The sequence below is a fragment of the Sus scrofa genome, chromosome 18 (genome assembly GCF_000003025.6).
Source record: "Sus scrofa isolate TJ Tabasco breed Duroc chromosome 18, Sscrofa11.1, whole genome shotgun sequence".
NCBI classification, from domain to species: Eukaryota; Metazoa; Chordata; class Mammalia; order Artiodactyla; family Suidae; genus Sus; species Sus scrofa.
Genome location: NC_010460.4, coordinates 22,333,403 through 22,350,455, shown reverse-complemented (window position 1 = coordinate 22,350,455; position 17,053 = coordinate 22,333,403). Strand labels below are relative to the sequence as shown.

Sequence of the window (17,053 nt, the reverse complement as noted above, 5' to 3'; positions counted from 1 at the left end):
AGGAATTTATGTGTTGGGGGACAGTGGGTATATGGACACTCATTGTGCTTCCTATTCAATTTTGTCATCACCCTAAAACTACTCTAAAAGTAAAGTCTATTTAAAAAAAATCAATATGCCAATATATCTATTAATCCAAGAAGTCATTTAGAAAATTGTTTCTAAAATCTAAAAGAAAAAAATTATCTGTCCCATGCATGACTGAAAAATGAGTGTTGTATTGTATGTCTACTATAGGATGTGAATTCTACATACTTTATGCTTATCTTTCACAGAAACCTTGAGATATTGCTAGGATTTCCTTTTACATGTGAAAAACTGAGGATTAAGTAAATTATGTTGTCAAATTTCACACCCCTTAGTGTATGTCAGAGTTATAATTAGAATCCAGATCTCCAATACCTTTCTTCAATCTTTTCATGAGACCATGTTACCTCAGTTGGGTCCAAATCATACATTATATTCTTCAGAAGGTGGCAGCAACAGATTCATAAACGGAAGATTGTTTTCATCTTTTTTCAATACCCAAGGAACAGACAGTGGAAAAATTCCTCCAAGTTTTAACAAAGTTGCAATCACACTAGTACTTTTAATGACATTTTGTATTATTTGCTCAACCATTTAAAACTGTGAAAACTATTTTAGCTCAAAGGCTGAACAAAAACAGGTGGTAAGATTTGGCACAAGTGCTGTAGTTTCCCCACTCCTGAATTAAAATATTGTATGAATACAATATTTCCTTATAGTTTATGTTTTCAAATAGTTCGTTGAATAGAAATTTATATAATATAATCACTTTAAAAACAGACAATTCAGTAGTAGTTAGTATATTGACAGTGTTGTATCACTACCTCTATCTAGTTGCAAAACATTTTCATCCCTCCAAAGTAAAACCACTTACCCATTAAGTAAGGTTTCATCCATATTATAGATGTATTAGAATGTTAGTCTTTTTGTGGCTGAATAATATTCAATTGTGTGTATCTGACACATATTGTTTATCCATTTATCTGGTTATTGACACGAGCTATTTCCACTTTTTGGCTATTGCGAATAATACTGCTGTGAACATGCATGTACATTTACTTGTTTGAATCCCGTTTTTAGTTATTTTGGTTATATACTTAGGAACTGCAGGGTGAAGTATTTAACTTTTGGAGGAAGCAGAGAACTGTTTTTCAAAGCAGCTAAACAATTTTACATCCTTGCCAGTGATGTCCCAGCTTCCAGTTTCCCTACATGCTCATCACTCGTTATTTTCCACTTTTACAATTATCATGTTCTAGTGAGTACTAAGTGACACTTCATTGTGGTTTTGATTTGCATTTACCAATCAATATTGATGTTGAAGATCCTTTTATGTACTTGTTGGTCATTTGTATATATTCTTTTGAAAAATGGCCATTTGGGTACTTTGTCCATTTTTTTTTTTTCTTTTTAGGTCATATGGAGGTTCCCAGGCTAGGGGTCTAATTGGAGCTACAGTGCTGGGAATTTTATATATATATATATATATCTTATTTATGTCTCTTGAATTCACTTTAGAATTCCAATACTCTCTGTAATGAAAACACAAGTAAAACACAAACCAACCTCTTGTGTGAAGCAGATTTTAATTTGTGTAGGCAGCCCATTGCTTAAACAGCAGGATGGAAGTATAAAGGTAATGAAGTAGAATTAATACATTTCAAAGTATGAATCAAAAATTCCCAGAACAAAGTCCAACAATATAAATCTTTGTTTATAGTTTCATGATTGGTAGTTTTATGACTGTCAAGTGAATTCATTGAAAATATTAATTCAATCTTTCTCTCCCACTGATCATAGCCTAATACATTATAGTTTAATTATATTCCTCATGGAATATATAGTAAGTCTTAGCTGCAATGATAATGCCTCATGTCCATTGTAAGAACGAAAAGCTATAAATTCATGAAAAGATTACAATGCTGTGGAAACAATGAAATTCTGACTTTTTTACTAACTCTGATGTCTTGTACAATTAACCTAATCTATCAACTGTAAAATATTTCTTTTGTGTTACCTGTCCTTCTTGAAGATTTCACTGGTCCACAGTGAACTAAAAGCCATGAGGGTGATATAATATTTTCATAAACTATAGTAGACACTGATATTTATCTTTCTACTTATTTTTGAGTTACCTTCTTTCTCATAAAACATTAGTGATGATAATTGCTGTCACTTTTTTTGCTATTAATGTGCTTAAGTGTCAACACTACGTTAGTTTTTCTCTTTTACATTTACAAATATAAATATATATTCACCTTTATGTATACATGAGCATTATATATACATTTTAGATAATCTATCCATGCACAAATATCTAAACACCTATATGTATGTATATGTGTGCATATCTATATATATTTGTTTTATATATATTTTGTTAATATGACATTCCTTGTACAAATATCTTTGGAAGTCTTTTTTTTTTTAATTTTTTTGCTTTTTAGGGCTGCCCCTGAGGCATAAGGAAGTTCCCAGGCTAGGGGTTGAATATGAGCTGCATCTGCCGGCCTACACCACAGCCATAGTAATGCCTGATTCTTAACTCAGTGGGCCAGACCATGAATCAAACCCGCATCCTCATGGCCACTAGTCGGGTTCATTTCCACTGAGCCACAACGGGAACTCCAGAAAGTCTTTTCATCCTCATTTCATAAACAAGGAAACTTCTGTTTGGTTCATAAATTTGTTTTGGATTTCACTACCTCTACTTTAAGTTCAGTGTTCTTTATATCAGATTACACCTGCCCCTGATTGAAGGCAACAAAACTTTACTGGTGCAATAAGGGTTACTATTTTTTTAAGCATTATGACTTTGAAAACTCTATAGAAATGTTTATTAGATTAACAGATTGTATTCTCAGTTACGCATTTTTGTGGAAAAATAACATGGTGGTTCTTGAAATAACTTAATGATTGATCCTTCCAGCATATCAGATTCCCTTCCAACAACATACATTTTATAAGGTCAACACTTTTCTTATGAAATAACAGAAATGCCAGAGGAAGCATATAGCTATATAATCATAGAGCTGATCATGATAAAATGTTTTCATCCTGAAGTTTGCGAGGTTTTTTCCACTGTTTGGTTTAATTTGCTCATGTATTTGCATCCCTTTAAAATTTTAGTTGGTGGAATCAATTCTGTAGAAGAATAAACAGATCTATTTCATTTAGAGTTTCCCACTTCTCTCCCACCCAGTTTCTTTCTGTGTCCAAACTCAGGCAATGAATAATCACAATATAAATAAGAGGGCTAGGTTTTGTAAAACTTTGTGTCAGTGTATCCAAAAATCTCTGCAGTTACTTCTGGAGCACCAGTCACCACGAAATGTAAATACTTTGAACAAACTCAAGTGACTGGAAAATCCCAACTGCATAGTTTGCATTGTGTTAGTCATCAAGGAAGAGGTGCATCAGAAAGAAAAAAAAATTCATAGAGAATTCAGCAATGTCTCTGGAGGTTTAGTAATTTGAAGAATACTCTTTTTGAGATTCGATATGCTTCTGTTCTTATATATTTCCAAAGAGCCATTTATGGTTCTTCTAATCTGATGGGATGCAGCAATGTGTGACTTAAAATATTTTCAGTTTCAACAAATGTGCATAAACAAAAAAGTTAATGTTCATTGATATTGAGAGCACCCATAGCTCACTGTGGGTATGCACATATTTCTACAAATTATAGAAGACAGCAAAAAAGTGTAATCAAAATAGACATTACACAGCTGTCCCTGCTGTTGAGCATCTTTATCCCATGTTATTTTGCCATTATTTATTTTGTTTTGTTTTTACCTGTTTTGCATGGCACTCTTGAGGATGAAATACATGATTTTCCTTTCAGGAATTCTAGACTCCTAAGAAGTAGAATACTGAAAAAAATGTAATAGAGTTAGAAAAATGGCACTGTTGGATTATGCCCTTGTTAATGATTACTATGAATTCTTTGTTATTCTCCTTAAAAGATCTGCAGTTTAATTCTGAATTAACCTTAATGACTTGCTTGACCAGTGTAAACAGACAATGTGATGATGTGTTCTTACATATATATATATATATATAAAATATTTGATTTGCAATATTATATTAGTTTCAAGTAGAAAACATAGTGATTCAGTATTTTTATAGATAATATTTCATTTAAGTTATTACAAAATAATGGCTATATTTCCCTGTAATATACAACATATCCTCTTGCTTATATATTTTATACAGAGTAGTCTGTGTTTCTTAATCTCTTACCCTATCTTGCTGCTCCCACCTTCCCTCTCCCCACTGGTAACTGCTAGTTTGTTTTCTATACCTGTGAGTCATTTTCTGTTTTGTTATATGCATCCATTCACCTGATGGCAATGTGATGTTCTGAGACTTTTGAGGCTTGATCATTAAAAGGCTTGTATCTGGGTCTCTGGGAACACCTGTTGTGGGGAAAGCCAGCAACCATATAAGAAAACTAAAACCTTTATGTTTGAGAAGCCAAGGCATATGGAAAGAGACCATGGAGACTGTGATGCCAGAGAAAGAGAAAAAGAATGGAGCAGGAGAAGGATCTTTGAAGTGCCAGATACATGAGTGAAGAAGTCATCTTTGAATACTTCAGCCCTGTTCACTCCCAGCTGGTGCCATGTGTAGATCAGTGGTCAAACCACCTGCTTAGCCTTCCCCAAATGCTGAATCCATAAATTTCTTAGCAAAACAAAAGGACTATTTTAAATTACAAGTACAGTTGACCGTTGAACAATCCTCCATGCAGTCGAAAATCTGTGTCTAATTTATAGTCTGCCCTCCACATTCCCGATTCAACTAGCCACAGATCGTACTGGTGTACTATATGAATTGTGTAGTCCTGTAGTATTTACTATTGAAAAAAAAATCGTACATAAGTGGACCTGGGCAGTTCAAACCTGTGTTGTTTAAGGGTCAGTTGGAATTTGTTTTGCAGCAACAGAATAGACTTCATCAACTCATTTGGATTTTTTCCTGGTCTTGCAAACTTGCCAACTCTACTGGAATCATATAATTAGAGAAAAAGAGTTTTTAGTGTTCATGTTGTTCAATACTTTGTAGATAAGAATAAGATCAAGGTAAGTGAAGTGACTTATCTTGTGTCCACACATTTGGTGAGTTCCAGGGCTGTAGCTAAAATTGCAAATTCCTGGGTTTAGAAGATCTTTTTCTATTCACTTTAGAGAATATCAATTGATTACTTTAACAAAAAAAGTTCTAGAATTTGAATATTTTTGCCTCTCTGAGGATTTCCTGAGAAAACATAAGCAGATCTGAAAAAGTTCTTTGCTGTAATGATGGAGATTGAACTGGTAAAGTGAGATTAACCAGGGTAAAAATATAAAGTGTTCATAGTACTTTATTTTTATTTTAGAGTTACAAAGTTTATATTGAAATATTTGGTTGTTTTGGGCTAAAGCATATGCAGGATTATTAGCAGTTTCATAATTAATGATTAATAATGCAATAGTTGATATCTGATGTTAAGATAAAAATGTAGAATAAAGAGAGACAGAAAATCATCTGTATGGCTACAAGGGATTTAATATTGCTGTCTTATGTAATTTAAATGATGAAAATGGCAAAGTAGGAAGAGGTTAGATGGTAGTTGAGTGTTGAGAGGCTCCAAGGCTTAAATGGCTAGTAAAACTTCTAAACAGAGGATATAAATGGTTGGATTTACATTTAGAGAAACCATCTTGGTGGTTAGGTGGGGGAAAGATAGGAAAAAAAAAAAAACTGGAGAAAGAATACTCAATTAGCTGGCTGTCAACAAACTATGATCAAAAGATAATGAAGACATGAAATGAAGTAGTGGCAATGGGACCTTGAAAGAGAAAATGTTTGAAAAAGAAGAAGTAGAAATTGCAAGGTGATGGTGACTGATGACTGGGGTCAAGGAAAGGGAAGAATTTACGACAGTGCCCAGGTTTCCAGTTTAGAAGTTTTGTTGGGTGACTGGTTCCCTGAACACACCTAGAGAATGCAGGAATAAATTAGTAAATAAATAATTGAGTAAAAAGAATTCAGTTACAGATATGACGATTTTTTAAAACATCTGTGGAATAGTCTTATGGCTATGCTTCACTGTCTCTCCACTGTCAAGCTTTGTCTCAACTCCCATCCCCTAAACAAAGCCAAAGGTTACCTCCCTTATACCAGCTCTATTTCTCTGCATCATACTTCCATTTGTATCTACTAAAGAGTACCATAATAAACTTAGGTTACATTTATATGTCCATATTTCCTTCTATATTACCAGTTAGTAGAGGCTAGAGATTATGCCTCTTAGTAGGTAATTTTGTAAATCACTCAGCCCTTGGGCTAAAGTACTGATACAAAATAATAATAAAGTAACTTTTCTGATTTGTCCTCCTACCAGGTATGTGGCTTCCATGAGAGTACTCTCGCTTCAAAAATGGGTTTCTGAGACATCATACAAAAAGTACCTTTTCCCTATTTCTATATGGTCCAGTATGCTCCCAGCATATCTCCAAATGCTCCAATATTTTTTGCCAGTCACCTTGTTGGAGAGACAGAGGAGTTACTCTTGTGGCTCTTTCCCAGTACCCCAGAAAATGTAGCTGCAGCAGTTGTGAAGATTCATTCTCTCCATGTGTATTTCTTGCATTTTTTCCCAATCTCACAGTAACAGCTTCTCCTGGAATTGAAACTAATTGAACATGGAAAACATATCAGGCTACGGCATATCCTGATTTTGCAATATCTTGGTATATGAGTTCATTCTTGTTTGTTCACCACAATTCAAGTGAAGTCCTAATGTATACAAGCTGTAGAATATGTAAAATTTGTATCATACATTCTTAGTCCTCAATCTCAAGGTATGGGAGACTTTTCAAATACCTTTTCTCAAGAGAGTCACTTCAATTGCTCTCTAACTAGGCCTGAACCATTAACAGCTGCTTCCCATTTCACGAGCCTGTGTGGACATGGGCAAAACTAGCAGAAGACGCTCATTACAGAACAAGGGTGTGAGGAGGCTTTGACAATGTGTCTAACAAACTCAGAATTTCTCCAGGGTTGATTATTTCACAAACGTATTGAATTTATTCACTCTTATTATACATCCTAGTTTGTATCCCATTTGGATTCTCTATTATGCTCATCCAATCATACTGATGACTTGATCTACTAACAATTGCTTTCTATTTCTTAGGAAGATGCTGCCTGTCCTGCAGATGCCCACAATTTCATGTGTGATGACGGCTCACGCGGACCAGCCCCACCAAAACAATTACTTCCAATTTACTTTAAAAAGGGGTTTGTCGTTCTATCAACCATCCCCAATCACTGCCACCCTCTGATTTTCCAACTTTAGAAAATCACAGGTATCTTCTGATTTTCATCAGCCTTCAGTTCCAAAAAAGAATATGCAGGGGCATTTTAAGATTTTCCTTTTATTCACCATTGTACCTTCAATACTGTTACATGCATAACACTAACTACAGTAAACACTTGATAAAACCTAAGACAGTAAAGTGGCTTTTCATGGAGTCTGGGACTGGAGACTGCTGGGCCAGTCTGAACTAGATTCTTAAAATAGGCCCTTTCCTTGCTGTGTGCCTCAAGGGCACTGCTTTAACCATTGTTTTAGTTGGTTTTTTTTTTTTCACTTTTTATGTATTTCTGGATACAGGTGTTCAAGTATTGCATCCTTTTGCACGTGGTAGGAGACCTGTTGCTGATTTTACCAGTGTTGTCTGGGTTTCGAAAGTCGGCTCTGAATGTCTGCCCTCTATTCCCTCCAACTGCCGGCAGTCAGAAGTCGTAATTTATCAAACTGCCAGAATCTGTTTCTTATTAGCGAACTTTCCCTTTAACACTTTAAATCTGGGCTCATCGTTCAGCTTATTGCATGATGCCAGAATCTGATTATGCTTCAGCTACCATCTAAAGCCTTCCCTGTTGCCAGGTCCATGAATGCTTTCTATTAGCCTTTCTCACCCCAGAAAAGCTCTTCATAGTGTAATGAAAATTGTAATGTAATTGTAATGAAAACTATCACAGTTCAGGCGCACAAAAACGGAGTTGGGCAGCCACTGAGGATCTGGTCTTAGACATGTCCCTGCACCACAAGAACTTGAATTTGCTGTGAATGTATCAAACCGAGGACATCACCAGCCATATCTGGAGCAACAGTTGTTAGCAACAACTTTGTGGTCTCAAGTTTACCTCTTGTTACTGTGCAACCATTTCAGACCCCAACCAATCCTTGCTTATCAAGCACCCCTACTTCTTGCCAGCTCCAATTGTAATTCTTGACAAGTAAGTTCCGTAACTGTGGTTTGCAGTTTTTGCCTTTATAAGCTTCCTCCAGTTATGTAGTCTAGAGGAACACAATTCAAGTGCTTCTTGATTCTGTGTTTCCCAGACTACAGTCCTAACAAACCCCAGATAAACGCCTCCTTATTTCAATTAGGTCTCTGTTTCTGAAATTTTTGATTAACACTATCATGGCTTAGAACTTTGGTTATCTCCTCTGCATGCCGCATGCTGCCTCAGTTTGAATCTTCTAACAACACAAACTCGTACCTTTCAATGTGGAAAGTCAGTTTCAAATAAAAGTCTTATGATTAATCAACAATAATCTCAGGGGAAAATTATAGATATTGGGGGGGGATATTGTTTTATTTTGCTTTGGATACAGTGAGTCAGAGTTCAACCTTCTTTTCTTTTCTACCTCCCCAGCTTCCATAAGGTTAATTAGTATGCACATACACAAGAGCACACCCCCCCATACATTTTACTTCCAAGCAGAGACAAAAAATCAGTTTAAGTTAATGGATCTTGACTCGGAAAAACACTGTCTAACAGTGTCAAAGAGATGGTCTAGCTTCCTTGGGCAGTGCTGACTCATCGAAGACAGATGTTAACTTATATGAGCTCTAAAATTTGAACAAAACCGAAATGTATCATTAGTAAGCCTTATGAAATGTTTCTCAACAAACACTGGGGATGGACACACACACACACACAGGCAGACTTAGAGCTTCCAATCCATTCTGTTCCATTCTGATTTTGTCTTATTGCACTATTCTCTGCTTGGATATTATTTTCCATAAACTAAACTTGAACATAATTATTTGATTATCATACTGAGGCTCATTTTTAAATGAAAGGTGAATTTTGGTAATTTGTGTAACAATGCAAACTTAATTTCCCTACTAGTAAAATTAGGTAGTGATACTGCCTAATGGCAGGGAAAAGGAAATTCCCAGAGAGGCTACATTGGAGGAAGATGGGCAAGGAACTGGGGTGGCTCAAGGACATGCCCATGTTTACATCACCTACCTAATAAATAACTTGGCCACTAAAGCTAATGCTTTCTTCTATATTGGATTTGTTCTTATTTATTTTTTGAGTTTATAACTTCAGAACTTATAGGGGGAGATAGGATAAGATTGAGGCATGGAAGGGACCCAGACGATTGTGGCACGAAAGTCATTTCTTTGTGGTTTGTGTAGACTACGAAAACCAGATATGGACTTATGTTGTTGTCAGAAGCTCCCCTGGTCTCCAAGGCTGGTAAAAGCAGAGTAAGCAGATGCAGAGCCATGCCGCCCACTGCCCCAACCCACAAAACAGCCAACCATCCCCTAAAACTCCAATACGGTTTGGGTGGTGAAAAGCGCCGAGAGTGAAATGAAGATCTGACAAGGAGAAGCAGCAGAAATTGAGCCAAGAAAAGGCCACTTAAGAAGAAAGCAATGGGCTGGGTAAAGTTAACAAGCCACAGGCTAACGTTTCAATAAGGCTGGGATCAAAAACACTTGCGTGGCACCGCCCAGCGTCCGTCACGTGGGCGCCGTGGGAAGAGGGCTTGTGTAGGGGCCCAGAGCTGCACGGAGAAGCTTTGCTGCCTGTAACCTGCGGTTCTGGGTTTCGGCTCTCCGTGGACTCCACCAGCCGCTGCCCTTGTGGGTTGTAGAGGAGCCTCGGCAGCAGCGCAAGCGTGCACAGAGCTGAGCCGGCCACTGCCCCTGGAGCCCGAGGGCAGGAAGGTGGGTGCCTGCCGTGGTCGCGCCATGGGTACCAGGATGTGCTAGCTGACTTTTGGTCCCCCTTCTGTGGCACTGCGGTGTCGCGCCATCCCAGGTCTTTTTGACAATGAAGAAAATGCTTTGTTTTCCCACTGAAGGTGGCTTTTCTCGAAGTTTGGCGTCCAAGTGCGGGCTACCAGTGCTGTTTCACGCTTGAGGGTGTTTAGAATGTTACAGTGGATTAAAATTAAATTCGTGAAATTGAAGTTTACCACGAGGTTAACGGAGATATCGGGGACTTCTGTGAGAAGTGATTATGACTCTTTTGTTCCATTTTGGTGAATCTCGCCTTAGGGAGTGGGTGAGGTTTGGAGCCCATGAACTTAAGATCCCTGATGGTGTTTATTGAGTGATGGCTCCATGCCAGGCACCGTTCTGGGTTCTGCTTCTGGATGTAGAGACTTGAATGTTTATAACAATGCCTTTTCCCAATTTAGTAAAAGGGCCTAAGGTGGGGAGGAAGGAGGGGAAAAATAAAAAAGACCTAGAGGTCTTCTCTTATGTGTAAAGAACATCTAAGATTATTCTAATGTGATAAAATCAGACAGCAACTGACTAATGGATGCCTGTGGGGGGAAAAATGTTTTGAATTTTAACAAGATATTTTTGTGCAGAGTTCAGAAGGAAGTATTTTCCTTGGGATGCTTACGTAGTTTAAAAATGAATTGTAAAAAAAAAAAATAAATAAAAATGAATTGTAGTTCTGTTGAAAATGGAGGCCATGCCTCCGTTATGCCATGTTTTTAAATGTCACTTTCTTTACTTCTGGATATTTACAGCAAAAACAAAACAAAAAAACAAAAAAAACCTTTATATGACTTGAAATATTGTTCCAGATCCAATTAATTCTAACTAAATGAAAGTTTCTGTAAGTATTACCAAGACTCTCACAACATCAATGCTAAACAAGCTGCAGCATATGGAACTTTAGCCAAATAAACATCAGTTACATGTTAATTTAATCTACTGTTTTTGTTTTTGGCTGTCATACCAGTTAACAATAGCTATTTTAAGTATGTCAAAACTCATGAATCAGCCAGGAGGCAGTCTGATCAATAGCTTGGTTACTGGTCTCAATTAATCTGAAAAGAAATATGTTTCGTGTCACAAGGATGCCTTAAGTATGCCAGTCAAGCTATGAGCTAGTAGATCAGTATTTATTTTAGCTGCAGTTGCTTGATGGGTATTATTAACTCAAGAACCATTCTAGAAAAGAAACTGTGAAAAACATTATCATAAAAAATTAAATATTTTAGTTTTCAGTCTATGTTCTGGTTACTATGGAAACTGGCAACCAGCCCTGGAAGCAATTAATTTTTCAGAAACACATTCTGGAGTCTGGTGGTACATTGTCTTCAACAATCATAGAACTGCCCTAGTTCTTACAAATCATTTAAGACGATTTTTTTAAAAAGTTATTTCATAATATACCTTGTCTCAATTAGTATTGATATGCTGGGTTTATAATAGAATTCAGAACCCAGACAAATTAGATGCTTCATTGGGACAACAAACCCTTCCTTACTATTAGAAGTAGACCGCAGTTAGGTAAATTAAGGAAAAAATTAAGCCTTAGGGTCAAAAAGAGATGCCCTTCAGTATTACAGATTACTTCTAGTAAATCGTTAATATTCTTAATCTATAAGAGCAGTTTGAATGGTGATACAGTCATTCACATGTTGTGTCTGCGATTTCGTGTGAACTGCATGATAACCTTGTCAAATGGTTGTGAGGTAGGAGCATGATGATCTTGATTTTACAAGTAATACAATGTATTAAGATAATTTAAGGTGTTTACCCCAAGGTGAAACCATGTTCAGTGACTTGTAAGCAGTCAAGTAAGCTTCCCAAGGCTATGTTTTGTCTGCCGTGAACCCAGTGGCAGAAGTGCATGTAAAGGAGGATGGTATTTGTGAAAGAGACACAGAAGCTGTTGATATGAGGCACAGTTAAACCTAAAGTATTGGATGAGGCCTAATTATAACAGTGTCACTAAAATTAATTCAATCTGCTTCCTTCCTCCACATCCCCAACCCAGGTGTATTTATTCAGGAGTGAAGGGAACACGTTTACTGAACACCTTCTAAGTGCATTTTTAGCTATCTCATTTAATCTGGGTGAAAAAGTCTTTAAGGTAGATTTAATTTTAGTGAAAATTGATACAAGAAAGGGGCAAAATAAAAGGAATGAAATGCCACAGTAATTAGCAATATTAAGCTTACATTGGGGCTTTATATTAAATAAATTACAAATAGCGCTTAACTGACCTTAGATACAATAAAATAGAGGTTATAACTGTAACTTACATTTATTAAAATTTATAATAAGATAGGTTTCACTTGTATATTTGGATCATAATTGTTATGAAAAATATTTCCCACTACGATATGTTTAATATTGGAGTTGAAAAAAACACCATAAAGATAACTTATTTGCAAAAAAAATTGAGGAAAGCTTCCAGCTTTTTTTTCAAAGTCCTTCCTTAAAACTATGATTTTTGAGTAATACCGTTTTCAAGCACATATACTATTGTTTTTGAGATTTTTAAAACTTTCTCATAACTAGTGCTGAGACATCCTTCTTTAATGTCTTTGGGTTTAGTTTGAGCAGTTCTTAGTTTAATAAAATTGATCACATTTACTACTTTATGGTTCATTAGAAACTTTGCAAATTATTTGAAAGGATTTTTGAATTGCAAATCAGTCACTCAACAGTTATTGAGTTCTTACTACCAATTATGTACCTGGCACTGTTCTAGGTTCAGGGATGAAAAAGTACAGACTTCTTTAACATGTATTTTGGAAAACAAATCATCAGTTTATAAGACAAACTCATACAGTGATTATTGCTAATGCAAAAGTATTATAGTAATAAAAATTGACTGCGGTGGTGGGACTGCTGCTTTTGTTGAGGGGTTTAGGAATGATCTAGTGAGCTTACCCTGAAATAATGTGAGGTAGTCATTTGAGGATATTGAGAAGAACATTTTTAAATATAGAGACTAGCGAGTACAAAAGTGTTGGATGGGGGCATGGTTCTTGGGGTTGATGAGCAGGATGAGGACAAGTGAAGGTGAAATGTACAAAAAGGTAGGTTTGGAGATTAGGCTGGGGAAATTAGGTACCTGCCCATATTAGTGACTTTGGTTATGTGCTGATTGATATAAAAGATTTAGAGGGTTTCAGTAAGGAAAGGATGGGATCTATTGTAAAGGATCACTTTGGCTGACTTGTAAGAGAAAAAAAAAAAGGTAACTGAAGATAATTTGAAGACTTGTATTAGAAGTGAGGTTATAGGAGTTCCCGTCGTGGCGCAGTGGTTAACGAATCCGACTAGGAACCATGAGGTTGCGGGTTCGATCCCTGCCCTTGCTCAGTGGGTTAAGGATCCGGCATTGCCGTGAGCTGTGGTGTAGGTTGCAGACGCGGCTCGGGTCCCCTGTTGCTGTGGCTCTGGCGTAGGCTGGTGGCTACAGCTCCGATTCGACCCCTGGCCTGGGAACCTCCATATGCTGCGGGAGCGGCCCAAGAAATAGCAACAACAACAACAAAAGACACACACACACACAAAAAAAAAAAAAAAAAAAAAAAAAGGTGAGGTTATAGCAAAATGGCTAAGTGTTGTAGTAGGATATACAGCATGATTTGGTTATATTCAGGATCCACTTGAAAAATATAGCCAGGTGCCTAGAATAATGGATTATAATGTAGACTGAGAGAAGAATTAAGAAATATTCGTAGGTTTATGGGAAGAGAACTAGACTGCCTGATATTTCCATTTATAGAAGTGTGAAGACTTGAGGGGTTAAGGGCAAGGACTAATATTTCTGTTTGGTGAAGTTCACTTGGAGGTAAATATTAGACCTCCAAGCAGAGACAGTTTGTAGATAGTTGGCTATAAATGAATGCTACAGCTGTAAATAATGAAATCAGTCACCAACATATGTGACATTTAAAAACATGTAATAATGGGAATAAATGATCAGAAGTGGTCTTCAGTGGTTGCTAAAATCATTGGGTTAAAGGTTGATAGAGAACTGTCATACTGTATGGATAAGATTTGAACCAGCTGATCAATTTTAACTGCTTAAAGAGGTAGACACGATGCATCTCTTGATTAGAACTTCATTGCAACTGAAAATGGCACCACCTGTGGGATGTCCCGGTCTAAAAATTTAATAGGAATTTCATCATATTTATGTCTTCAGTTTACTGAAAGCATTGAGGTTGAGAACATGTTGGCACCATGGGGATGCAATTAGTCAAATAGAGGATGCTGGAAATTGTTCAAGACTAGCGACTGGTTTCCTGAAGAAATAAATTGGGGAAATAAAGGAGAGAGATCTGTTCTATAGTAAACATTTAAAAAACTATGTAAAAAAATTCAAATGTAAAAAGATCTTGAAATGGGACAGCCAAGATTTTAACACTGGATGTAAGGAAAAATGAGTAATTATTTTATGGCTATGCTTAAAACAACTGTGGATTATTTAAAAGAAATGATGTCTTATTTAAGTGGTTCAGCTTGGGGTGGGTGGATAATAGGGATGGCCAGTGAGTCAAGATTCATTATATATTGTTCTTTACCTGAGTTATAAAAAGTGAGATTTATGAATCTTACCTGTTTGAAAATTCCCATAATAAACAAGAGTGAATATATTGAATGTCAAAAAAATGAAAGCCATGGCAAACTAAGGAAAGCCTATAGATAGGGGACAAGGCTGAGAAGAAAACCTGGTAGGAGCTCCAACATTTAAGGGTAGGTTTGAAGAGGGGAGCCTGCAAAGAAGACTGAGAAGGACTGCTCAAGGATTTTGAAGAAAAGCCAGGTAAATGCCGTGTCATGGCATCTAGAGGGATATATGCTTTGGAAAATAGAGGAAAATGGTAAAACAAGGTGAAGGAAGTCAGCAGAGTAAAATGCTGCTGAGCCTTATATTAAGATGGTAATTGAAAGTTCACCCTCAGAGCAAGCAAGATGTTGCTAATGTGTTATTTTTAAGACCAGTTTCAGTGTGTTGTAGAAATAAGAACATGAATGTAGTAGTTTGGACGAGAATAGGAGATGAGAATGTGGAGGCAGAGATATGGGTACCTGTTTAAAGGAATTAAACTGAGAGATAGGCGGCAATGGGGTTGTGATATAGGATCAATTTTTTTTTAAACTTGAATATCAGAGCAGGATTGCATACCCACAAAATACTGCAATAGAATAGAAGGAAACTGCAGATAGGGTAAAGATGGGGAGAATTATGGGAATGATTTTCTTTAGGAAGGATTAGGTCCTGCATGTAAATAAAGCCACCATCTATGCTAGGAGCAGAAATACTTCTGTGTTAAGAGAAGGGAAGGCAGCACAGGCAGGTACAGATTTGGTGATGGAAACAAAATTACTTGCATATAATGACAGCTTTGTGTCCACAAAGTATGATTGAATTGTGAAGTAGACTTTTCAGGAAGAAAAAATGGGAAACTGTTATATTGAAAAATGGAGTAGTTCACTTATGGTGGAGCATGATAATGTGAGACAAGAGAATGCATACATGTATATGTAACTGGGTCACCATGCTGTATATCAAAAAAAAAAATTTATTGGGAAAATAACAATAAAAAATTTTCCTTTTTTTAAATGTGTAATCAGTGTGATTGTCAATGTTTGGTGCCTATTCTAGATTGGTGGCTACAAATCTAAAGTAAACCTGTCAGTTTGGTTATTTGATTTTCTGCAGAAATGTTCTTGGTACGAGACATGGGGTAAGTCTTCAGTTTGGATGAAACGGGTTTGGACTAACACAGTAGTAGAAGAGGAAGACAAAGGAGTTAGAGATATTGGCAAGGATGTGGTTTCCAGGTGACAATGGCTTGCAGTCTGAGAGAGGTTGAACAGCTGGCATGGGCATACTGTAGCAAGCAGACTGGAATAATAAGACGTGGAGTTCAGAAAACGGGATGCCAAAAAATACAATTTTAAGTTCGTGCTGCTGTTGATGAAGATTAAATTCAGCCTAATAAAGAGATCAGTAGGTGAGTGAAATAGATGGAGGGAAATTGATTTGTGCTAAAGAAACCAAGAAATGGAAAGACCAGTGTTTTGAATTCATTTACATGGATGTTAATGTAACCAGAGAAGTGTGACAGAAGTGGTAGCCAGAGAAGATAACGTTGGCTGGAGACGAAGACATGTTTTCCAAAACCAGAGTTATTCTTTGAAGGAAGAAGGAGGTGAAAAAACAAAAAGTTTGGGGAGTTCTCATTGTGGCTCAGTGGAAGCCAATCTGACTAGTAGCCATGAAGATGCAGGTGATCCCTGGCCTCCCTTAGTGGGTCAGGAATCCAGTGTTGGAGTGAGCTGTTGTGTAGGTCACAGATGCGGCTTGGATCCCCCATGGCTGTGGCTGGCAGCTGTAGCTCCGAATTCTACCCCTATCCTGGGAACTTCCATATACCACAGGTGAGTCCCTTTAAAAAGCGCCAAAAGAAAAAAAAAAAAAAAAAAAAAAAAAGCTTGAAAGAAGTAAAAGCAAAGGGGAAGGAAGAATATCATGTAACCTATTGAACTTCTCTGGATCCTGAGGGTGCAGAGAACGAAAGCAGTTTCCTTCAGCGACTTGAGGAGACTGCAAGGGAAGGTTACTATGCTCAGTATAAGGCCAGGTGCTCCTTGGATTAAGAAGATAAAGGGCGTAAAAAGTGTAGAAAATTTTGAGGATGTAGTGTGGGAGTTTAAGGACAGATTTTGAATTCCAGAGGGCTTTTTGAAAGAAGTTAGTAAAGTTGGAAGGAATGAACTGGATCAGGTGAAGAGACATCAACAATCATTGAACTGTGTGACTTCATGAAAATTTAAGTCACCTGGGATGTGTGCTTCCGATGTTGAAGGAACTGAGATTGAAAGAAATGTCTGATGGGATTGGGTCGAAGTTCTTGGGGGAAGAAAGAGAAACAGCTGAATATAGTTGT

General features: G+C 36.9%; 1 long non-coding RNA gene across 1 annotated transcript in view; it reads left to right on the top strand.

Annotated features, from left to right (window-relative positions):
- LOC110257598 overlaps positions 1-17,053 on the top strand; it is an 803,392-nt gene that overhangs the window by 475,750 nt on the left and 310,589 nt on the right. Inside the window, exon 5 of the long non-coding RNA XR_002340440.1 lies at positions 7,211-10,055. This is a non-coding gene — a long non-coding RNA (uncharacterized LOC110257598). The remainder of the gene's footprint in view (positions 1-7,210; positions 10,056-17,053) is intronic.